The sequence below is a fragment of the Mobula birostris genome, chromosome 12 (genome assembly GCF_030028105.1).
Source record: "Mobula birostris isolate sMobBir1 chromosome 12, sMobBir1.hap1, whole genome shotgun sequence".
Classification (NCBI taxonomy): Eukaryota; Metazoa; Chordata; class Chondrichthyes; order Myliobatiformes; family Myliobatidae; genus Mobula; species Mobula birostris.
In genome coordinates this window covers 71,050,031-71,076,823 of record NC_092381.1, presented here as the reverse complement: position 1 = coordinate 71,076,823, position 26,793 = coordinate 71,050,031, and the positions used below count along the sequence as shown (strand labels likewise).

The 26,793-nt window shown below is 38.0% G+C and overlaps 1 protein-coding gene across 3 annotated transcripts in view; it reads left to right on the top strand.

Moving 5' to 3' along the window:
* glis1a (GLIS family zinc finger 1a) overlaps positions 1-26,793 on the top strand; it is a 379,333-nt gene that overhangs the window by 88,016 nt on the left and 264,524 nt on the right. The window lies entirely within an intron of this gene.

Below are 26,793 nucleotides of genomic sequence, written 5' to 3'. Positions count from 1 at the left end.
TCTGACGTCAGCTAGCTTCCTAAGTAGCAAAAGTTCTGTACTTGTTTTATGTCTTCCCTGTTTATTTTCAGCCTGCAGGTGGGATTCTCCTTTTTGGATATCACCATACATTCTGTCTTTTTGCAATTGATAGATAGACCCATTTTTGCACTTTCTTCAACAACTATATCAATTAAGTTTTTTAGTTCTTCCTCCGTACTTGCGATTAACACAGTGTCATCCGCATATCTGAAATTATTAATGTTTTCACTGCCAACTTTGATTCCCAAGATGTCTCTTATTTTTTGTAATATTGTTTCACTGTACACATTAAATAAATCAGGGGAGAAAACACACCCTTGTCTAATGCCTCTCTTGATTTTCGTAAACTGACTCACTTCTCCATCTATTCTTACAGCGGCAGTTTGTTCCCAGTACAGATTTCTGATTAGGCAGAGGTCTTTCGAATCTAGATCTAAAGTTTTCTGTAATATTACAAATAACTTACTGTGCTTCACTTTATCAAATGCTTTTGTGTAGTCGATAAAACAAACAAACAAATCTTTTTACACTTGAATAGCTCGTTCTGATAGTATCCTTAACATCATTATTGTGTTTCTTGTACCTTTGTCTTTCACAAAACCACATTGTTCTTTGCCTATTTCCACTTCTATCTTACTTTTAGCTCTTGTCATCAAAATTCTCAGCAGTATCTTGGTGATATGACTCATTAAACTTATGGCCTTATGTAATTCACATTCTATTGCTCCAGGTTTCTTAGGAAGAGTGATAAATACTGATTTTTTTTCATCACTTCTGGTATTATTCCAGTCTCATAAATGTCATTGATTAAGTCAGTAAGTTTTTCAATTCCATAATCTTCAAGGGTGATAATTTGTTCTATTACTAATTCATCAGGACCTGCTGCCTTTCCTTTCTTCATCTTATTTATTGTATTACGAACTTCAGATTTTAAAATACTTGGACCTTAAATGTTTTTCTTAATTTCTGTTTTTTTGCCTCGATCGTCTTCAAACAATTCCTGAATATATTCAGTTCATCTGTTGATAATCTCATCTTTTTCCATGATAATGGTACTGTCCTTTGCTTTCAAACATCCACCTGAAGAACAGAGGAGCTTTTTACCAGTGATATTCTGGATTTGTTGATGTAACCTTTTTGGATCAGTAATAAGGATTCTTTCTTTTGCTCACATTCCTGGTTTAACCATTCTTTTTTAGCCTTTTGACATAAGCTTTTAACTTTTTTATCTAAGGACTTATATCCTATAGGATTTGCTTTCTTCCGTCTCCTTTCTTCCATTAGATTTTTGATTTCATCTGTCATTCATTTATTCTTTGTGCTTTTTTCTTTTTTATGAATCACTGACTTTGTTGATTCTACCAAGACATCCTTTAGAGAGTTAAACTTCATTTCTACATGATTGCTATCATCTTCAACAGATTCTATTTCTAGACTTTGAAATCTATTCCTTACTTCAATTGTAAATTTTTGTCTTATGTTTTCTTTAATTAATTGCAAGTAGTCAAGGGATTGTTCAAGTTTTTGCTTCTTTAGTTTTTTAAGTTTTACTTTTACATGACATAGTACTGGGTTATGGTCACTATTACAGTCTGTACCTGGGTATGTTTTGCATTGAGTCACTGAGTTTCTAAATCTTTGGTTTACAGTAATAAAGTCAATTTGATTTCTAGTGTTATCACCTGGACTTTTCCAGGTCCACAAGCCTGTTGGATGGTCTTTAAAGTAGGTATTCATAATGACCTGATTATTCATCATGCACCATTCTACGCATTTCTCACCTCTTTCATTTCTTTCCCTTAGTCCAAATTTTCCTATGGTATTTCCATCAGCACCTTGTCCTATTTTAGCATTTTGATCTCCCATGACAATAACAATATCTTGAGATTTGCATCCATTCTTTGCTTGTTCAAGCTCTTCATAGAATTTATCTATAACTTCATTTGTTCCATCTGTTGTTGGTGCATATACCTGTATAATTGCTAAATCAAATGGTTGTCCTCTGAATCGAACAAGGAGCACTCTTCCTGATATTGCCCAACATTCTAAAACACTTTTTGCCATGTTTTCATCCATTAGACTTCCTACTGCATTAGTATGGGATGTTCCATAAGAATAAATTAATGTTTTATTTCTATTCTGACATGTTCCAGCACCTATCCAACGAACTTTGCTAATTCCCATGGTGTTAATCTTTAGTCTTTCCATTTCAATTATCACATTGTCCAATCTTCCTGCTTGAAATAGGGTTCTTACATTCCAAGTGGCAATAATTTTCTTTTGTCTTACTTGAATTTTATGAACAGTAGCTTGATGATGGTCGGGGATTCCCTGCTGGCCAGAATCAACCCTACCGAGTGAAGCATCTTCAGAATTGTCTTGAAGATCCTCTTGACGCTGTTGTTGTGCGATACATTTTGTGAGTTTGACCATGGTTTTCTTAGCAAATAGATTCTAGGAAACCTAGTATCTAGCAACGGTGATTTGCTGTTGCCTTCCATTGGGCGAACTCATGGTCATAGTCATACTTTATTGATCCCGGGGGAGATTGGTTTTCATTACAGTTACACCATAAATAATAAATAGTAATAGAACCATAAATAGTTAAATAGTAATATGTAAATTATGCCAGTAAATTATGAAATAAGTCCAGGACCAGCCTTTCGGCTCAGGGTGTCTGACTCTCCAAAGGAGGAGTTGTAAAGTTTGATGGCCACAGGCAGGAATGACTTCCTATGATGCTCTGTGCTGCATCTTGGAGGAATGAGTGTCTGGCTGAGTGTACTCCTGTGCCCACCCAGTACATTATGTAGTGGATGGGAGACATTGACCAAGATGGCATGCAACTTAGACAGCATCCTCTTTTCAGACACCACCGTGAGAGAGTCCAGTTCCATCCCTACAACATCACTGGCCTTATGAATGAGTTTGTTGATTCTGTTGGTGTCTGCTACCCTCAGCCTGCTGCCCCACAACAGCAAACATGATAGCACTGGCCACCACAGACTCGTAGAACATCCTCAGCATCGTCCGGCAGATGTTAAAGGACCTCAGTCTCCTCAGGAAATAGAGACGGCTCTGACCCTTCTTATAGACAGCCTCAGTGTTCTTAGACCAGTCCAGTTTATTGTCAATTCGTATCCCCAGGTATTTATAATCCTCCACCATGTCCACACTAAACTAAAGAAATCGCCACTTCTTTTCCCAAATGTTCAACTGCCTGTACTATAACCGTTGACATTTGAGGTCCTAGCTCATCCAGCTTCTCCGTCATAAGATCAGTTACTGAACCTGCCGGATCTGCCTTTGGCCTTCGCTCGTATCCTGAGCAGGAACCATTGCAGGTGCTACTGTTCTGGGTCAGAGCAGTCCTGGGAGCAATGAATAACTAAGGGGTAACTCCACTTTCCCCAAAGCTCTGAAAGTCCCCAATCAGAGCCTCATCACCGGTTGCAGTTTAGAGTCAGACCCAGACCTGGGAATACATACCCATAATTCATTGAAAGTGGCATCACAGGTGGATAGGATGATTGGCAAATTGGCCTTTGCAAATCAAGTACTGAGTGGAGGAGATGGGATGTTATGTTGAAGTTGTATAGGATGTTGGTGAGGCCTAATTTGGAGTATTCTGTGCAGGTTTGGTTACCTACTACAGGAAAGATGTAAATAAGGTTGAAAGAGTACAGAGAAAATTTACAAGGATGTTGCTGGGGCTGGAGTATCTGAGTTATAAGGAAAGATTGAATAGGTTAGGACTTTATTCCTTGGAATGTAGAAGATTTGAGGTGAAATTTGATAGACGTATGCAAAATTTTGAGGGTATAGCTAGAGTAAATACAAGCAGCTTTTTTCCTCTGAAGTTGGTTTGACTACAAGGGTGAAAGGTGAAATGTTTAAGGGAAATATGAGGGAAATCTTCTTCACTCAGAGGACCGTGAGGGCATGGAATGAGCTGCCAGCATAATTAGTGGATGCAAGGTTGATTTCAATGTTTAAGAGAACTTTGGATAAGTACATGGATGGCAGGGGTATGGAGGCTATTGTTCAGGTGCAGGTTGATGCGAGTAAGCAGTTTAAATCATTTGGCATGGACTAGGTGAACCAAGAGGCTTGCTTTTGTTCTGTGACTCAATTATCTGCAAACTTGGAAATGTGGCAGTTGGTTTCTTTAGCCTAAGCATGTTTTGTTTTTTACTGCTCTGCCTTGTTGCATATTTCAGCTCATTCATTTTCCTTTCGATAGACCAGTTCCTAGTTTTCTAAGGAGGTAATTTTCTCAAAGTTGGTGATGGGTAGACAGAGCCAGTTCTTTTGAATTGGTGTTGAGTTGTTTTAAATGTCGGCTCTTTTTATATTAGTTTTGAAGGATAGTAGGCTGTGCCCAATGGCCCATCAGGGAGATATACCCCATGATTTTTATTTCATAATTTCACTGTATTTTAAGTATGCGCTTTTTGCAATGTTTGCAATCAATTTTTTGGTAGAAAAAAAACATTTAGATGAATCATTTCTTTGCCAGAAGCTGATAAATGCAGAAGTATTTTTAGTGGAAGATAATGTGTGTGAACTGCTTGAATGAGACCAGCCCTACACCAGAGGTACATTCATTGTGGGCAAGTTAACTTCAGCTACAGCGTTGCAGATGTCCTTGTGCATCTCAGTGGCCATGCTTAAAGAGAGCCTAGAAGGTAGTGGTTGACTCGATCAGGAAATGGCAAAAATAAGTTTACTGACAGAATTGGATACAGGAGGTTCTTGGGAATAGGAGTAAGTATTTATCTTTGAGTTGATTCCAGCTTTCAGTGAGATCATAGTTGATCCATGAACTTAGTTCATTTGCCTGCCTTTACCATCTTTGTCATAATACTATTTGCTAATAAAAATCTGTCATCTGAGGTTTACAATTCATAATTAACCAAGGAATTGGCAGTGTGATTTTCAGATTTCTACCATCCTTTGTATTTAGAAATTAAGACTTGGAAAATTTGGCTCTAACTGTTAGGCTACGACCTCTTGACTTCATACCTAAAAGAAGAATTATCCTGATTTATCACTTTCTCATTGCCTCTCAGACCCAGGCTGTAAACATAGGGGACAAGCTCTCCTCTACAATCACTCTGAGCACCGGTGCCCCACAAGGCTGTGTACTCAGCCCCTTACTGTACTCACTGTACACCCATGATTGTGTAGCCAAGTTTCCATCGAACTCAATATAAAAGTTTGCTGATGACACAACAATTGTAGGCCGTATCTCGGGTAATGATGAGTTTGAGTACAGAGAGGAAATTAAGAACCTGGTGGTGTGGTGCAAAGACAATATCCTATCCCTCAACGTCAGCAAGACGAAGGAATTGGTTGTTGACTTCAGAAGGAGTAGCGGACCGCACAACCCATTTACATCGGTGGTGCACAAGTGGAACAGGTCAAAAGCTTTAAGTTCCTTGGGGTCAATATCACAAATGACCTGCCTTGGTCCAACCAAATAGAGTCCACTGTCAAGAAGGCCCACCAGTGCCTTTACTTCCTGGGAAACTAAAGAAATTTGGCCTGTCCCCTAAAACCCTCACTAGTTTTTGTAGATGCACTGTAGAAAGCATTCTTCTAGGGTGCATCACAACCTGGTATGGAAGTTGTCCTGTCCAAGACCGGAAGAAGCTGCAGAAGATCGTCAACACAGTCCAGCACATCACACAAACCAATCTTCTGTCCTTGGACTCATTTTACACCGCACGCTGTCAGAGCAGTGCTGCCAGGAAAATCAGGGACTCAACCCACCCAGCCGACATACTTTTCGTCTCTCTTCCCTCTGGGAGAAGACTCAGGAACTTGAAGACTTGACGGCCAGATTTGGGAACAGCTTCCTTCCAACTGTGAAGACTGCTGAACGGATCCTGATCTGGATCTGGTCCGTACCCTCCAAATATCCGGACCTGCCTCTCGGTTTTTTTGCACTACCTTACTTTCCCTTTTCTGTTTTCTATTTGTGATTTATAATTTAAATTTTTAATATTTACTGTCAATTTCTACTCCAGGGAGCGCGAAGCGCAGAACTAAATATCGCTGTGATGATTGTACACTCTAGTATCAATTGTTCGGCGACAATAAAGTATAAAGTAAAGGCACCCAATGTTCAGATACTTCTGCACCTAGGTCAATCAGACTATGTATATAGGCTCATCTCACATATATACAGCCCCAAGCAGACAGTTACTTGTACATTGTGTTTTATAGGATTGATTTTACATTTATATTTATTGTGTTTGCTTTTCTTTTTAAAATTATGCTTGTGTTTGTTTTATTCTGCTTCGGATCAGGACTAACAATCATATAATTTTCCTTTACACTCGTGTCTTGAAGATTGACAACAAACAATCTTAAATCTTGAAGAGCTTTTCATTATTTTCTCCACTTGCTCATGACATTTTAATGATCAAAGTTTATGAAACCCTTAGCCTCTTCAGGCTTCTTAGTTGAAAGAGGTTTTAGGTTAAGTAAAGTTAGGCTAGGTCTTGGAAAGGTCTGATTGAGTTGTAGCAGTGCATTTTATAGAACGCGTCACATACTCAAGCCACAATGTGTCAGTGATGAGGGGAGAGAAGGCTTAAGATGTTGTCTAGGATGCTAATCAAACAAGCTACTTTTGACAATGTTGAGTTGGACTGGAGGCTGGACTAAAACTTTGGACAGATTGATGTGCCTGGGCTGACCCAAGAGCAAACGACTAACCAATGTTTAGCCTACTTAAATGCTGAGCCAGATTTAAAAGATAAAGGCGTCAGCTGAGGGCAAAGGATGAACCAGTGCTCAGCTCATTACTCTGTAACGCTTACTTGCCTCAGTGCTGAACTGGCTTTGTGGCTGTGGACTTGCCTTTGGGGACTGCGGTTCATGTTCTGTGTGTTATTGTTTACTTTTCTCTTGTTTGTGCGAATTGTTCTTTCTTTTGATTGAATGTTTGACTGCCTTTGTGGTGTAAGATTTTCGTAAATTCTGTTCTGTTTTTTTTTGTGGATCCGTGTAAGAAGGTGATCCTCACGATTGTATATGGTGTACATGATTTGATAATGAGTGTACTTTGAATTTGAACTTTGAGGTTAAACTCATCTTGGCATGTGGAGACTGTTCTGTAACCCTTTGATTGATCTTCACCAATAACGACGGCGATGCTTTTGGAGTTTGCACTTATTGTTAGTTACATAATCATCTGCTATCATTAACAACTAGCAGTGTGGGTCCCTGAAGCTTTGATCTGAATTTTTAGTTGCGAAATTTCTTAGCTTTGGCTTTTTGCATCTTGCTTCTGTTTAGCAGAAGCTGTGCTGCAGCTTCACTTAGTAGGCAGCTCATTTTCTGTGACATGTCTGGTACCTCTTCTGAGATATTCATTTACACTCTCTGTTGAAGTAGAATGCTTCCCGAGATTGATGGTAATAGTAGTGTTTGGGATTTGCTCTGAAGACACATATTGTAATAATTTTGCTGCCTTTGATAGCCTATGATGCTCCATTGATACCCAGATTTGTGCTGTCGGATGTATTCTGAGCGTATGGGATTGTACTTGAATTCCAGAATGGAATGTAGTAAAGCTTTTCATTTCTGATTGCCATCAAGTGTTGGGATTGTATTTAACTCTGATGCACCTTCAGGCTGGAATAACTTGTAACATTCTTTCTCTAGAATTCCCCATGAAGAATGATGATAGGAGTAGGATCCCCCAGGCCTGGCAGCAGTGGTTATACTGTACCTGGGAGCAATGGATGGAACCTGGGAGGAATTTGAGAGAGGAACCATATAGTAATGAGTTCAGCTTTTACTGACAGTTTGCCTGACACAAATTTAAATGTAACCTGAGCCACTCATGTGAGTGGAGCAAAAATAACATAGTTATCTTCAAAATAAATTGCGTTTTAGCTGAAATCTTTTGTGTTCTTATTGCCAAGTGGGTCCTAAACCAAATATACTTTATTGGTTTGTCAGCAGTGCATTTTAAAAGAGCATTTTAGGATTGCAAGGGAAGGGTTAGTTTAAAAAAGCAACAGCTTAAGTATGGCATAATCCCAAACCATTAAATATTGTATTTACAAAAACCGTGACCCTTATCCCTATCCCCTTTAGGAAAGCGCGATTCAACTACTGGAATTCTTTGGTCAAGGGCTTTCAACCATTTTAATTAGTCTGAAAGACGTGCATGTTCTGATTTCCCCTTACACCCTCATTTAATTTGTGTTTGGATTGCAGATTAAAGGACTGACTATGATTTGAGAAAAGGAGACTAAAGCACACTCTAAATTATCATGTTTATTGAACTGCATTACATTTACTGAAAGTATTTCACAAAATATTAGAAATGAGCTCACTTTTGAATATTAGAAAATACCCCGTATTTAAAAGGTCATCTGGTCTGGAGGAAGGGCAATGCATTACTGGCATTGAAAGTAAATTTTAAGTTAAACACTGCAGAAACATTAGCTTAAAAAATTACATTTCTGCTCTCATGATGGATCAATGTTAATCTTTGACCTCTAGTTGGTTGAGATAGGAAAGAAACTAACCAGAATTTTTGCCTCTAGTACATAGGTACTTGGACAAGAAGTGAATTGCTCTTGCTTGTGATGCTCTACTTGGTGGAATAACCGTCAGGTCATTTTTTTTGTTAGATTGGAGATCAGCACTTAGGTGATACAGTGGGAGCAGTCAACACTCACTGTAGCATATTTTGGCAAATGGTCTTGCTTAAGGGAAGGAGTGAGCCACAGGATAAAACTTAAAACTTTCTGCTCTTCACACAAACTATTAGCTGCTCAATTCAGTGATGTTATTTTGTACAATTAATGAAAAGTGCAACAAAAACACTTTTTTTTCCTGGAAAATTTCAAGTTTTTAAAAAAAATTTTCAGATGGAATATTTGTTTTACAGAACTCCAATATATCAGCAGTCTGTCTCTTGGTAATCAATCACAGATTGCAAATCACATGAGGAACAAATCTCTAAGATATGTTCTTCATGTCTAGTGTGTTGGGTTATTTTCATGTCTTGTGGTTTGAATTTGGCTGCTATCATTTCAGAGGAATTTCCTGCCATCTGTATTCAATCGAATTTTCTCACAGATTTGTGCTTGCTAGTAAATATAAGGATCTGGCAGTAGATGCTTTGTTCATCTTCAGTGACAGCCATTTTAGTTAAACTGTTAACAGCATTTTGGCAAAATCCATTAGATCCAAATGAGCTTCTTACTATTATTAAAAAAAAAGATACAAGCTGGTGCAATATTGAATGCATGACAAAGGGGAACCATTGCTAAAATTCATCTGATGAGCTGCATTGAAACAAGGCCAGAGAATCAGGCAAATTGATGCATAATTGAAAGGGGAAACAAGTGCTGGGTTTGGTTATAGGTATTTATTTGATGTTTTCAGAGAACTGTTATTGTCACAAATATTTATTTATCTTCTTGAAATTTGGTACATTGGTTATTAGCTTTCTCAAAGAAGATACCCCTTAAGCAAAGGAAGAAAATGTTGTTTTGATTCAAATTATAAAAGAGATTTACATTTTATTTAATTTAACAAATGGTATCAGCACTCAGAAAAACCATTCTTATCTCATATATGGATGTGTACAATTGTAACAAAATATTATAAACATGCTACATTAATTTAGACATAGATTGTATTCACTATATAATAGGCATCCAAAGATTAGGAAATACAAATCAATTTAATGTCTCAGATGGTTTATATGCAAACCAGCAGCAGCTTGGCGGTGCTTCTCAGAATGGGATCTAATTAACATGAGTTGTGTGAGTTAATTGAAGGACCTGGGTCATTTGTACAAAGGTTAGAAATTTGCAGACCAAGTTAACCTCCTATGTATAAGGGCTAATTCAATGATTGTAGCTCTCTAAGCAGGAAGGGAAGCACTTGTAGATGTCACTCACTGGGAGATCACGGGATTCTCTCAATGGAATCGAATGAACAGAAACATCGGGGCTGCTGGCGTGAAATTTCTCGAGGTTTACTGCCTGAGACCCTATTTCTTCAGCCTGATTGTTATTGGGTTTGGACAATGTTATAGGCTTTGTGAAGCTGTCTGAGTTCCCTGCTGTCTTGTATCCATGAAGTTCACTGTATCTCTTCAGTATGTGTAACAATGGATATGCACATCTTGTTTAGGTGTTTGTGTTGGTGGTATAGGTTAGCATGCCAGATTTCAATGCTTGGTGCTTGTCATGCAGTTAATAATCATCAATCTACATTAATCAATTATTAATTAAAGTGCTTTTATTTCAAGTTTATTCAACAGTTTTTAAATCAGTAAATATTGCAACAAACCTTGCATCACAATATACCTATATTGTCAGCTATGAGTCAATTAGCAGTTGCTTTTGAGTGAGAAGGCTGTGGATTCAAATCTCAGCCAGAGTCTAGAACTGAAAGATTTAAACTGACATTCTGATGTGGTTCTTAAGGTGTGCTACCATTGAAGGTGCTGTCTTGAATGAAATCTTAAACCACATGTCTCAGATGGATGTAAACGATCCAGTGTCACTATTTCAAATATATGCTATTATTTCCAGATTGCAGGCCAATATTTTCTGATGCTGACGGAGGCAGCCCTCAGCACTGTCATCCCGCAGCACTATCATCCCTCAACTTGTTAAACAACAAATTTGTAAAAAAAAAGTAAAAGCAAGAACATTAAATCATGAATATGAAAAAGCTTTGGGAATAAGCAATGGGTCAATGCTGTTCAAAATAATATAATTCAGTGTACTAACTAGACCCATCATAAAACAATGGCTTGCCTTTCATTGTACCATGTTGCTGTAATGCTACTGATAGGTGAATTTATAGTACAACTCCACTTCCCCCACCCCCCCACAGTCCAGAAGAATAGGACTATTCTATCAGATCTGTGCTGGAATTTTCAGCAAAAATATCTAATTGGTAACTGAAGATATACAATTAGTGGAAAACAATCCACTTGCTTAGGAATCTTTTGACATTTGGATTCAATTTCATCCTAGAAGCAAAACAGGATTTTCAGATTAGCATACACTCTGAAATAGGCATCCCTTTCTAATTAGCTAGCCTTGTTGTTTAAATGCTAGTATGCCTAGTGAAACTAATAGATGGAAGGTTTTGAAGGTTACTTGACAGAATTATTATTTGAAGTGTAACTATGTTAATTAGTGAAAGAAAAATGTATTTTATTTTGTGCTAGTGGTGAAATTCTTTGTTCAGTAAGGTGGAGAGTTTCACTATTGTGGATGTTTTAGACATCTGCTATCATCAATGTGAACTTCCCCCAAGCTCAGGTAGAGCATATGTGGTAACAAACTAAACTTCTTTCTACATCATCCCATCTAAACTTTTAAAGGTCAAAAAATGATAAAGATCTTTATATTTTGCAATGCTCTTCTGTCTTGACCTCAGAAAGGCAGCCACTGCTGAACAGCTGTAATAGGCTTCAGGCCTGCAGATCTGTTGGGCAGTTAGTTTTTGTCAACCTCCAGTTTTCAGCTGGAAGGTCTGGAGATGCCTAAAAACAGCTCTGAAAATTTTAGTCCTTCAGTTTCATGGAGAAGAAAGCAAGATGGAAAACTTAATGTCCTGTCCTGCCTTAGTCCCACACCTGCCTCTGTACTGGATTAGGCTTAAATTTTGGTCAGAGGTCTCTGCAATTTAGGAGAAGCTTCATGTAAATAGAGTTCTATCCCTAATAACTATCCACAGGAACAGGAAGAACACCCCCATATGCCTATGAGATGAATATCTTTATCACAATGCTAAAAACTTGTTGCTAAACATTATTGTCTAAAAGTGAATTGGTGTGATTCCAGCAGTAACTCCTACATTCATAGCTAAGTTGTGGCAAGTTGCAGATCAAGCTTGTAGTCAACTCACTGAAGGTCTGCTTTACTTCAAGTGTTCTGCAGTTTTCAGACTGATGTACAACACATTGCTTCACTGAAGTATGATTTAAAAAGTGCAAGGTGCAGATAATTTAAATGATATCCATCTTCTTTTGCTTTACCTTGATGAGCTGGCAAATCTGGTATTATGCTGCCCATCCTGGTGCCTATGAAGGGTTTTGATGTCTTTATCTTAAACCAATACTGTTTGTTTAGTTGGATGAATTTTCTGAAGGTATTACATTCTAGTGATGAATGTACATTGTCACACCATTCTGATTTAATTTTCATCTTTAGTGATTCACCTCCCCCTGCTGTAGTCCCTTTTACCCCCTCTCCCATCAGCCCTGGAAATGCTGACCTTTTACCCCCTCTCCCATCAGCCTCTGGAAATGCTGACCTTTGATGTTTGAGCTTTTGCTGATGGATGCTGCATCCATTGTGTCTCTGAGGCTGATGTTCTTCATGCGTGTGCCTGGGCTGTTGCTGACGAAGAGGGAGCATTGTTTTCACTTGCCATCCAAGAATATTCAGTTTTTAAAAATTCAGCCACAGGACCATAACCAGAATTAGGAGTCCAGTGGGAGCTTTCTCTGAACCTGGCTGTGCTTGGGGTTAAAACAGTGGGTGTTGGTTGGGTGATGGTGCCTCTGCTGTAAACAATACAGTCAGGGTTCATGGTGTTGCTTTTCCCCAAATCAGCGTTCAGGATCTTTTACTGATCAGGGTGAATCATTTGTGGGTACCACAAATCGTGTGTAATATGAGACTAAGTCAAAAAGGCAGTATCTTGGCTTTACATTTGACCTTTAATTTTGGAGTAAAATAATAACATTTAAATTACCTGCTGCTAGTCCATCCCCTGCACAACATGTTGTGTGGGCTTAAACTGGGGGATATCTTTCCTTTGCCTCCAATTGAAACTGCACCGGAACCTGGAATAGAGCACAAATGGTTTCCATTAGAATTCAGTTCATGAATTAATATGAGCAAATTTTCACACATAAGCTGTGGGTGAGAGGAGGAACTTGATTCTATAGTGAAGCAGCCTATCAACAATTACCATCGGGAATCACACAGAAGGATGGCTAGGAGATGAGACACTGGATACATGCTAATATCCAAGTTAGTAGTCAGCATTTCAGTAGTTTGAAGAGAGAAATAAAAGCATGTGAGTTCAATTAATGAGTGCAATCCAAATTGGAGATGACTGGTTCTAGATTAAAAAAATTCAATCTATATGGAAATAACTCTTACATGTAAATAACTTATGTAGGTATATATATTAACAAGAATTAAAATGCTTGAATTGCATTGAGGTTGATAAGATAATTTCTGAAAACGTGGACATAACATAGACAGTCTGCAAGATTGTTTGTATCTTCATTTGGACAGTATGAGAATGTGTGTACACATCTTCATTACGGTGTGAGAATGTGTGCCCGTATTTTCATTTGGACAGTTTGAGAATGTGTGTCCGTATCTTCATTTGGACAGTGTGGGCATGTGTGTACATATCTTCATTTGGACAGTTTGAGAATGTGTGTATGTATCTTCATTTGGACAGTGTGAGAACGTGTGTACATATCTTCATTTGGACAGTGTGGGCATATGTGTATGTATCTTCATTTGGACAGTTTGAGAATGTGTGTACGCATCTTCATTTGGACAGTGTGAAAATGTGTGTACGTATCTTCATCTGGACTGTGCAAGGATGTGTGTCCGTATCTTCATTTGGACAGTGTGAGAATGTGTGTCCGTATCTTCATTTGGACAGTGTGAGAATGTGTGTCCGTATCTTCATTTGGACAGTGTGAGAATGTGTGTACATATCTTCATTTGGACAGTGTGGGCATGTGTGTACGTATCTTCATTTGGACAGTGAATGAAGTTATTGGTTTCAGGAATGCAGCTACAGTTTTACATTTCCTTTGCACTAAATTTATTTTATAATCAAAACTTTCACATCAACTTAAAATTAATTGTGCTCATTTTACCTTGACAACGTGCCTGTGGATTGAAAACCATGCTTGAGTTACGTGGATAATCAAGAGATCTGATATTGTAGTAAGCATATTTTCAAACATTCAGATTGCACCAGTTTTATGAAAACCAGAATTATTGTTTTAATGCCTAATTATAAAGCTAAATAAAGGTAATTTATTTTCAGTTTCAATCAGCAGAAAGCTTTTCCTGCTACAGGGCTCACTCAAAATGTGTTCCAGGCAAGAGCTGTGTGACCATCTCCATTGTGCATCTTCAGCCATTAAGCTTCCAGATAGTGAATACATTTGTCAACAGTGTTATTATTGACATTTAACTATCATGCATCTGCAGGTTTAGAGCTCTGTATATGCAAGATGACAGACTATTGTTAGTCCCTCCACATGAAAACTACCATTGTATTCTATGCCCAGCAGTTGTGTTTGGGCAACAGTTGTATATTCAGTATATATATTTTCTGGCCTTACAACATCTCAAACATATGTCAATATATAGTTACAGAAAATACTTTTTAAGTTTCAGTATTCATTTTTTCAATCTAGTTGATTTATGATGGGAGAAATTCTTCACATCATTCAAAACTAGCTTTCACTAAAAAGAACAATATGATATTCAGGAAACTGTGGTTTATACTTGGTGTCGTGCCAGTTGGATAAAACAGATTTTATTTCTTTTGTGTGTGGCACTTCACAAACTGTTTCAACAAAAGGAACTTCACTTAAACAAAGTACTTCATTTTCTTTTGTTTTGTAATTGTATTAATACTGCATTGAGCAACAGCGAATATACAAGGGTCTCTTGTAAATGACCTTATTGTGCTGTTTGGTACAGTACTTTCCATAGATGTTCTGATTCTGTGCTTGCACACATTGTTGATGAGGTAAAGTGAGACTGATAGTTTATCCAGTCACAACCAATTGTCTGGATTCTGTCCAAAGTTTTAATTTCCACAAACCACTTCAAACGGAACTTGCACATGAACTGTCTGAAAGAAATTACCCAAGTGACTAGGGGTGAACATAAGTGTCTTATAATGATGTAGATGAAATAAGGAGTGTTAAGTCATCTCCCACAGGAGGGCCAAAAGGTTAAACTTAGTTAAGTTGCTTGTAAGAACTGAATTTTAATGTTTTTCTCCCATTCTTCCCCCAAGGTAAACCACTTGAGGCTATTTTGTGCATGGGTCTAGCTTTGATATATTATGTTTTGTGGGCATCAGTACTCTATGTCATGGGATGTGGCGGGACTGAGTGGGATATTGCTGTAAGTCACCCAATGCTGACAGGCATTCACTTTTCATTGGGGATCATCAAAGAGTGATCAGGAATCAGAATTCTTCAGGAATTTTCACTTCCTCAACGAATGCTTCAGCTATGAAACTGATAACTATTCATGTGTTGGTTTTCACAATTAAGGTATTTTTACAGCTTAAGAAAAATTGTGTCAGTTCAGTGCCCAAATCCAGATGGAAATATACGTGTAAGTAATTAGCATAGGTTTCTAGGGCAGATTTGGCCTTATACCAGCATCTTGCCTATCAATGCTTGTGCAAAACCCTTCTGACAACTTAAATTTAAAGGGATGTATGCACTTTAAGATGAGTGGTTGCATATGGGGAAAGTATTGTTTTAGCTTGTATGAAGCTTTGAAGTGGATTTTAAATATCCTCCAGTTTTTGGCAAAGTAGTGTAAATTAAGCTGGTGAAAGGAAGGAGAAAGAGTAGAGCTGGGGTTGTAGATGGAAGCTGGTGGAGAGAGAAAAGGAAGGTTAAATGAAACAAAAGGAAACCAGCTTGGACTGTGGAGAAACGACAAAGCAATGCAGCATTCAACTTCTACTTTGATCATGGTAAGGTGGGCAAGCTGGATGTTAAGAGAGTTGTGTGTTTTTCATATAGAGAATCACTCTGGATATTAGCATGCCTATGAGGTGGTTGCCAGCTGAACAGTCTTCACAGTACATAGATCATTTAATCTTGTATGAAATCTGGTGCCAGGAACAGATTCTGCACCCTTTAGAGTCTATACTCTTTTCTACGTGAAAGTTGGAAAGATGATCAGAATTTTACTTAAAGGCATGAGTTTAAAGAAAAGGTTTTAAAAAAGGAGAGCTTTGCCAAGATAAAGTTTAGGGGTAAAAAACTATCAAGCCTGGGTGGTAAAAATGATGGCATCCAACTAAAGGGGGAAATGGCAGAAGGCTTGCAGAAAAGTTTAGTTTTGGGGAAATGAAGTATTCGTAGGAATGGGTAGGTGGTAATTCATGATCCTTGGAAGAGTTATTAAGAGCATTAAGGATGTACACATTTGAAATTGTGTATTATATTGCAAATTGTGTATCACCCCATGCCAAAAGTGGCCTAAATTTCTTCACTGCCCCAGATTACTGTATTTCTATTGCTGCCATCACTTGAGTTGCATGTGGCATGATCTGCATTATTCCTGTAGCTTATTGGTGATTCCTCCATCAGGGACATCAAGTCAAAGCTAAGTGTGACTGTGCATTATCCCAGCACTAAAGTCTCTGGTATAATGTACGAGCTCCCTTACCTTCTAACTTACTCCCTCTCTGTAAAAAGGATTGTTGTCCACATTGGCACGAATGACATTGTTCAGCAACAATCTTAGCTTCTCAAATGCGAATTTAGTGATCTGTTTGAAATTCTAAAAGTTGGTGGCAAGGATATTTTTATTTCCTGACCAATCCCCATGTTGCATTGCAGCTCTGGGTGTTTTTTTTTAACTTTAATCTATTTTATTAATGCGCCACATTTTTCAAACCCAGTGGTCTTCAACCAAACAGTCTAGGCTCATGGATGCTGTCTGCAAACCCACGTGGATGACTATTTACAATCATTGACGTGTATGATCCTTCCTTAACTTCTTCCTCCTCAGCGTGCACCCGCTCTGTAAATGTTACCTACCGTATTCAGACCATTGTCGCTGGAAAGGCCCCTGATTGAACTATCCTATGAAAGGTGTTAACAAAAATAACATTCTACTCTTAAACTCTGCCTCCCCTCTTGCTCCACTCCAGGCTATTCTGTTTAAGCTAGCTCTTGTAAGTGTGAGATCCCTTTCAGATAAGACTCTTATTACCTCTTCAGAACTTGAGTTTATGTTTCTTAACAGAGACCTAGTTAAAGCCAGATGAATATTATCTGAACCCCTTAACTATGACAGTTTCAGGGAACCAAGGCCCAATGGCTGAAGTGGCAGGCTTGCCACATATTCAAAGAGCATTTTATGTGCAATTTACTGTCAGTCAACAATCTTTCAAGTTTTGAGGTACATATGTTTAAGTTTGTGGTACAGATCCTGTCTTCTGTGTTAATATTTATCTGTCTCCTAAATCCAATGCCTGCTTTCTCTCAGAATTCTTGTTCTATATTATATTGAACTATGACAGGATTGTCATTGCTGGTGATTTCAATGTTCATACTAATGATCTCTCGAATATGAACTCTATGACAGCCGAATTCATGAACTTGCTAGACAGCCTAGATCTTACCCTGCTTGTCACTGAGCCCACCCATCGACTGGAAACACTGTTTCCTTTATTCTGCACGGGTGCACAGCCGCACAGTAACTGCAATGCTCCCATGCACATAGCCTTTGTTGCCACTCAAATGGAATTTTCTTTTATATAATATTTTATTAAAGTGCCGAGTAGTTTACAGATCATGTAAACATTTCCTGCTCAGAGCAATGTTTGGTACGCACAGCTGTAAAAAAAAATAAAAAAAATTAGAGGGAATGTTGCTTGGAAGTACTCTTGACTTGGTAACAACAAAAGAGTTAAATATTATTAATAGCCCTCTGTCTGATATCACTATCTCTGACTATTTTTGTGTACTTTTTTGATGCGCTCCTGTCTGTAACCAAGACCACAAAAGGAATTAGTTTAAAAAAAAGTTTCTTGATGCCGCAGTGCAACTTAAATTCTCTGAGCTGTTTAGCTGATCTGACCAGTGTGACCTGAACGGCTCAATAAATGAAATGGTTGATATTTTTCAACAACAACTTGACAATATATTAAACACAGTGACTCGACTTAAGGTTAAAAAGAAATTACTTCGTAAAACATCACCATGGTTAAACAATTTTGTCCACATGCTCAAGAGATCATGCGGAGTAGCTGAGAGAAAATGGTGAAGGACTGGGCTAAAAGTCCACTGTAATGTTTTCAAGGAAAAACTAGCCCCCCCCCCCCCATGTTACTATATGCTCTGCAAGAAGAACCCATTTTTCCAAGATTATTACAGAATAGTGGTGATTCAATAATATTGCTCTCAACTATAAACTGACTATTGAACCCTGCCCCGACCTATAATGTCTTCAGTCAAGCAACTGCTACAAAATGTGAGGAATTTGCAATATTTTTTAATCAACAAAATTACTTCCATTAGGAAGTATTTAGCTACAGATACTGGTAACCATTATAGCCAACTTTGTAAAGACTGCAACCATGTCAAAACTTACAAGTATTTCCAATTCAGAACTCTATAAGACTGTCACGAAAAGAAAACCATCTACTTGCTGTCTTGGCCCTGTGCCTACCACACTTTTAAAGGACTCTTTTAATAGTGTTTCCTATTCTGAAGAAAATTTATTAACACGTCTATTGAAACTGTAGTTTTTCCTGATGCCTTCAAAATTGTGGCCATCAAACCTCTACTTAAGAAAGCCAAACCATGATAGTGAGGTACTAGCTAACTGCAGGCCTGTATCAAATTCCCTTCTTGAGCATGATTCATGAGAAAGTCATTTTCAACCAACTCAACAACTTTCTGAAAGAGAACAATATTTTAGAAAAGCTTCAGTCACATTTTAGAGCAAACCACAACATGGAGACGACCCTTATCAAAATTGTCAACAACCTTCGGCTCAGCCTGACACCAACAGGGTTTCAGTTCTATTCTCCTAGATCTAAGTGCTGCCTTTGACACAATTGATCACAACGTTCTCCAAGGTTGCCTTAAGAACTGCATTGGGCTCTCTGGAGGGAAAAAATTTGTCTGTCTTGGAGATCAGTTTTTTAAGAGATATGATGTACCTTGTGATATTACTCAGGGAAGCTGTCTTGTTCCCTGACTCTTTTCCTTACCCATGCTCCCTTTAGGAAACATCATTAGAGAGCATAAACTTGATTTCCACAGTTATGCAGATGACACACAATTGGATATCGCAATGGAACCTGATGATGATAACACCCAATCTTCTCTGACTTCTGGTATGGCTGCAGTTAACAAATGAATTAGCAATAATTTCCTAAAACTAAATGAAAATAAAACTGAAATACTTTTAGTTGGTCCCAAAGTCAAAAGAGATTGATAAATTTGGGAACTTCGCTCCCCTCGTAAAACCAGAAGGAACAAGCCTGGGTGTTATCCTTGATTCAGATTTGAATTTGAAATCCCACATAAAGTGACCAGAGCAGCATTTATATACTTAAGAAATATTGCAACAATATGCCCATTTCTGTCACATGATAATGCTGAAAAACAAATTCATGCCTTTATATTGAACAGACTAGGTTACTGCAGTGACCCTTTTACTGGCCTTGCAAAGGAACCTCTTGATCACTGTTCTCTCTAACGAAAATGCACATAGCTTTTGTTGCTGCGCAGCTGGAATTTTATGTAGTGTTAATGTAATTTAGAAATCTATGTTAATATAATTCTGAAATGCCCTGTAATTAATTAATGAAGATAATCCATAATTTTCTAAATAATAAATGTACCACCACCTTTACTTTGAAAGATTTTAGAGCTTCAGCACACTTAGTACATTGTCAGTATTTCAAGTTACAACATTGTTACAAATTGTAACAATAAACACAGAATGGAAGTCAGTAGTCCATTGTTAATAAACTGCCAGCCAGCTGAATGCCAGCAAAAAATAATCAGCTACTATTACAAACTACGACAAAAGTGTTGCCTCAAAAATATTGCAGCAATACTGTGATTTTAAGACTGGTTCATTTGAGACATTCACTGATATATTGAACTATGTATTTAGAAATGAAGAATTTGAAGAACTGTCAATTCTTGTTGATATCGTTGGAACATTTCAATATTCTAGTGCTGACTGCGAATATGAATTTACTGTCATGAATTCTATCAAATGTAAATCCAGAAACAGATTAGAAGTGGAACATTTGGATGATCTGATGTGGATTACGATGTATCTTTCATCTGGATGTGAAATTAATCTGGACAGTGTTTACGGACAATGGATTTGTAATGAAGACAGATGAGAAAAAAGTTTACAAAACGTGAAAGGTTTTCTTTGTTGAACTCTGTTTTATTATATGCTTCAATTAATAAATAAAATCAGAAGTATGTGATTTTTCAATATTCATAGTATGCATATTACAAAAACAAAAACATTTAAAGTGCCGAGAGATTTTCAGACCATGTAAAAATTTCTTGCTCAGAGCAATGGTTGATCTGCGCAGTTGTTTAAAAAAAATAGAGGGAATATTGTTCTTGACAAACTTCAACTCACTTAGAATGCTGCTGTTAGACTTTAACTAAAACTAGGATGAGGGAGCATATCACTCCCGTCCTAACTACTCTGCATTGGCTTCCTGTATCTTTTAGAATTGATTTCAAAGTTCTCTCACTTATTTTTATAGTTATCAAAGATCTGGGAGTGGAGTTCATCACAGAATTGTTTTCATTTTATAATCCTGCTCGAGCTCTCAGGTCTTCTTCCGCCGGTCTCATAAATTTAAACAATCTCCCTCAAAAGATTATAGGCAGGTTAGCGTTTTAGAACTACTCTTCTAAACTGTAGAACTCAACACCTAAAACTACAAAGGATGCAGATTCAGTTGACACTTTTAAATGCCAGCTCAAAACTGATTTATTTATCTTTCCTTTTAACTGACATTTTTTTTTCATGTTTGCACTTTATCCTGTTGTAGAAAATATTGAACTACATCATTTGTATGGAAAGTACACTATAAATAAGTCATTATTGTTATAATTATTATGCTTTAGTGCTTAATACTTAAGAAATATATGGCATGGCATTGCGCCAACAAATAATATTAAAATTTTCATTTTTGTTACTTTTTGGCACACCATTGCATATCCTTGTTAACGTTCCTAACGTGCGTACATAACAAGCTTTGTTTGTATTTTCAGTCTAAAAAGTGGCAACCCAGTACATACCTTTAAACTATTTATTCACAAAGTACTCCAAATGTCTTCTAACCTTACAGAAATTTCAAGACTTTGTTCATCATATTATCCTTCAATAAGTGTCGTAAAAGGTGTCTATCCCAGGGGAAAGTGAATAATGATCTAGGTAGATAGATAGATAGATATACTTTATTGATCCCAAGGGAAATTGGGTTTCGTTACAGCCGCACCAACCAAGAATAGAGCATAAATATAGCAATACAAAAACCACAAACAATCAAACAACAAAATGCAAACTATGCTAGATGGAAAATAAGTCCAGGACCAGCCTATTGGCTCAGGGTGTCTGACCCTCCACGGGAGGAGCTGCAAGTTCGATGGCCACAGGCAGGAACGATCTCCTGTGCCGCTCAGTGTTGTATCTCGATGGAATATGGCCGAAGTCCAACAGCAAAAAGTTAAATATCCGGTCCACAAACCCGGTCCTCGATTGTAATATGACCCGAATTGCACCATCTGTTGTTAACCAGAACAGGATCTGTACCAGATCTGTAGAGAATCTGCATCCTAACATCACTGCCCATGAAACCCAGCAACAATGTCAGAGGTATGGTGTTTTTTTACACACAGAGTGGTAGATGTATGGAATGTGTTGCCAGGGGTGATGATAGAGACTGATGCATTAGGGACATTTAAAAGACTCTTAGATAGGCACGTGGATGAAAGAAAAATGGAGGGCTATGTGGGAGGGAAAGGTTAGATTGATTTTAGAGTAGATGTGAAGGTTGGTACAACATCATGGGCCAAAGGGCCTGTACTGTATTGTTCTATGCTCCATAAAAGCACAAAACTAAGTTGGAAAGGGTAATACAGCAGAAGTGACAAAGAATGAAAGAACAATATATCAGGAGTAACACGTAATATGTAACCTAGCACTGATGACCCAACATTGTTAAAGACTGGAGGTCAGGTCTTTGGGTGTATTTAAGGCAGAGATTGACAAGTTATTGATGGTAAGGTGGGTTAAGGGTTACAGGGAGAACATGAGAGGAAGAAAATCAGCGTTATTGAATGGTGGAGTGGACTTGATGGACTGATTAGCCTAACTCCGCTCCTATATCTTATGGTCTCAACATGTGTAAACCAGTGTTACTTTCACTGTCCTCATACGTTACTACAGTGTTTTATAAAGCCAAAGCACAGAACGCTGGGAATACTCAACAGGTTAAGTAGCATCTATGAAGAGGGAAACGGAGTAAATTGTTGAGATTGATGTCATTTGGTTAATGGAAAAAGTGCCTTTTTATCAGTAAAATAATTGACATTCTTCTTTGTTTTTGCCTTTATTATCATGGCTGTAATCCACAATGGATTGTAGTTGTTTTTATGATTGTGCTTGGGTGGACATGCCGAAGAATTACTGAGCTGTAGTTAAGCTATAGTTTGATATACTTTAAAGATTAGCTTTATTTGTCGCGTGCATATCTAAACATCGAAACATGCAGCGAATTGCGTTGTTTGCGTCAACAACCAACACAGTCCAAATATGTAGTCTGGGGGCAGCCTGCAATTGTCGTCGTGCTTCTGCCTCCAACGTAGCATGCTCACAGCTTACTTTACACTAAGCTGTAGGTCTAGGGAAGGTGGGAGGAAACCAGAGCACCTGGAGGAAACACATGCTGTCATGGAGAGAACCTATAAACCCCTGACAGACAGTGATGGGAGTTGAACCCTAATCTCTGATTACTGGCACTGTAAAGCATTATGCTATCATACCACTCTGCTTACTACAAATGGATAAATTAAATGGTGCAAGGTGTAACCCAAACTAAACTGGATTTGTTTGGGAGTCATTAAACAGTGACTGGGATTTCCCAAGATGGTTATGTTCAGAATAGGAGTGAATTTTACGAATATCCCTGGAGTGTGGTTTGAAAAAGCTTTGAATTTTTGGCATGTTTAAATGCAGAAGCTTAGATGACCCTTAAAGCTTCCCAATGATGTCATTTAATGTATCTTCCAGTCCTAAGTTTTGGTGGCTAGATGGACCATGATCTTCCTTACCTTTAAAGAGAATACTATTCTTATCCCAAGTCCTTGTAAGTTGTCTCATCGATATATTCCTTTCCAGCTAAGGAATGCCAGAAGCCCAGTACAGTTCACTGGTAAAGCTTCCACCTAGTCCACCAGCTCAAAAGAGACTACAGGTTGGTCTGAAAAGTCACTTTGATAGCAGTTTGCCTCGTGTCTGTGCCTGTGATGCCTTAGTGATTGTTCATTTTTAAATGGTGGAAAGTCATGATTTTATCTGTGCAGCTTCAAGCCTAGACATGCACTACTATAAATTAAACATGGTTACAGATGGGCATTAGGCGTGCTTTTTTGAAAGCAGGATTTCAGATCTTCACATTGTATCCAAATCTTTCAATACCATCATCAAGCTGAGATTGCTGCAAAATAAAACTTCAGTGTTATTAGTAATTATTAACCCCATCCATCCTGGTCATGTGATTTATGATTCCACTGTATATGCAGTTAATCTGCCATAAACTATCCTCTATACTATTCATCTTCCAGCTTTGGCAGCTTTCTGCAATATAGAGCTCAGCTGCTTGTCTTGTAGCTTTCTGAAATTCCATTTTAAATAGCTTAAATATACTGTGAAATCTACCCTCACATCTGCTTTTAATACCACACATCTCAGAATCTGAAAGCATTGGCAGTTGGTTTGATGGGGGGTTGGCGGGGTGGAATTGCTGTGAGTGGGAAGTAGATGAACTGTATTCTATAGCAATTGCCTTTTTGCCTAAAGTACCTTAAAGAATTACAGGAGAAAATTAGGTATTGCTAAAATTAAACAACAAAATAAAATCACTTGTAATTATCACAGTTTGAGATGTGGTTGCAGGCCATCTGTACATCAGGGATAATTTCCCAAATGGGAGAAAAAGGATCTGAGGGGGAAGATCAATCGTATGCGTGGAGATAGAAGCTTTAATTTATTTTCAGCATTCTGCTATCCATCTGTTTTAAATACAACTTGATTTTTGGGGGGTTGGGGGTGTGTGTTTTTGGTAGGGACAAATAGGGTTTGCCCACACCACAATGCTTTCAATATTTTCTAAATTTGTATACTAATGTCTTCAGTTTTTAAATTGCATTAATCTCTCCAACACTGGGCTGAATTCAACTGTGGGCCCATCTAACTTCTCTGTCAGCAGCCCTGGGACAACACTCAGCACTGATCTCATAACATGGTCACAAAGACCATATAGTCTCCTTACTAAAAACAAACTGTAGGTGCAGCAAAAACAATTTAAAAGAAAATTGAAGCTCAGAAAAAATGATTGATCCTTTTTGATTGTATCTGCAAACACTGCAATTGTACATCTTGTGGAGGAGAGTAATATTAATGACTTTGTGTAACTTTGTTTAACTTTGCTGACACCAGATTTATTGTCAGTGTCACGGGGTTGCGATGGTGAACATTCACAACATTGCTATTTTTAAAACTCTAAGTTCTGGGCCATTATTCTTAGCTATGCTACAAAGGTGGCAGTATAGCCTTTGATCCAGTCAGTTCAAGTTCAAGACTCATCCAGTCACAACCTTAAAAATCTAGTCAGATCTTGCTGTAGGTTGCTATTTTCAGATGTGACTTTAAAGGTCCTTTTCATATATTATATATAAATAATCTCAAGGCAATCTTTTGCAGAAGAGCAGGGGAGTAATCTCTGGTGACTTGGCCAACATGTGTCTCTTGGTGAATGAACATCCTTAAAATATGATTTTATGATGTGGGTTTTATAGGAGTTTACAGTACAGAAATTGGTAGCAGCATTTCCTACATTACTGGTTTTAAAGAGCTTTGATAAAACTTAGAAGCCACTTTATAAGTAAGAGTTATTTTTCTTTTACCTTTTAGGTCTATATTATGCCCTATTGTTAGGACTATAGTTAGAATCTTTCAGCCGTGCAATCTGGTCCTGAATTTAGTCCGTCCAATATGTTGAAAGAAATATCAACCGATCAATTTGGTCTAATCCATTTCCTAGGCTCAAAGCACACAGGATTTCCAAACCTTATGAAATAATTGGAGTTAATAGTTGACCTCATTCAGTTTGTCCTTAAAGTTTGATACAGTAGTCTGAGGAAAAATATAACCACAGAGATTCTGCAGATGCTGGAAATCCAGAGTAATGCATACAAACTGTTGGAGGAACTCAGCAAGTCAGACAGCATCAATGGAGAGTCAATGATTCAGGCTGAGACCCTTCATCTGAACAGGAAATGAAAGATGAAGAAGCCAGAATAAGAAGATGGGAGGACAGGAAGGAGTACAAGCTGGCGGGTGAGGGGAAGCTGGGTGAGTGGGGGAGAGGGGATGAAGTGAGAAGCTGGGAGGTGATAGGTGGAAAAGGTAAAGGGCTGAAGAAGAAGGAATCTGATAGGAGAAGTGAGTGACCATGGGAGAAAGGGAAGGAGGAGGGGCAATAGAAGGAGATCATAGTCAGGTAAGGAGAAGAGAGACTTGCCGGTCAAAGATGTTGCCCCAGCTGCAAGGACTGTTTTGGGTACTGAATGGTGGTAGTTTGTTATTCATATAATGTGTTGTGTGCGGAAGTGGCTAAAGCCCAATTAAAAGCTATTCATACGGCATGACAACCTCTTAACCTTGATCAGAGCAAAAAAAAACTTCATGAAGTAATGTTGCAATTATTTTCCACTTGTCAGAGCAATGTTTTCAGTATCAAAATCAACAGATTGAATGATATTGTAATCTGTGATGGTAAATTTCAAATAGTTTTGCATGTTACCTATAAGCAGGATTGCCTAATGAGCATCTAAGTTTGTAATTTGTATTTCATATTGATTTGCATCAGAACTCAGTAACAAATATGAATACCTCGCAGATATTGATGTGGGCAAGTGTCCTTTTCATCAGTGTTTAACATAGATGTCGGAAGTCATCAGCCGCACCACAATCAATTGATCATAAACAACAGAGACTGAGAATTCATGGAGCTGGTGCTGTGGGCTTGCTGGAGATCAAATGTGGGAATTAGCAGTCATCAGAAGTTTCAGTGTGGAATGAGCAGAGAAATACTTCTGCTCTTTATGTCTATACATTGTGATAATCGGCAAAAATTTTACATGCCATTTTAAGGGCAGCCCTAGTGGTCCCATTAAAGGTTAGAGTTTTCCTGATAGAATTGACCACAACATGAACAGTATAAGATAGAAAGAGCACCTGGTAACAGGCCAAGTAGTCCAAGTCTTCGATATAGCATCTGGGTATCTAGCAAAGCTTAGTCTCAGATGAGGGTCCTCTGATGATACTCCTTCTCCCCCTTACACCGTCCTAAATGGAAAATGGTCATATATATATTTCATATATGGTCTGTTGCAGCCAACAAGCATTTAATTAGCAATTGGGGTTCAATTCCCAGTGCTGTTTATACGTTCTCCCCGTGATCACGTGGGTTTCGTCTGAGTACTCCATATTTTTTTTTCCAACATTCCAAAGATATACAGGTTGGGTTAGTAAGTTGCGGACGTGCTATGTTGGCGTCAGAAGCATGCTGCCACTTGTGGGTTGCCTCCTGTACATCCTTGGACTATATCAGTCCTTGCCACAAATGATGCATTTCGCTAAATGTTTTGATGCTTTGTTGTACTTGTGAGAATAAAGTTAATCATTT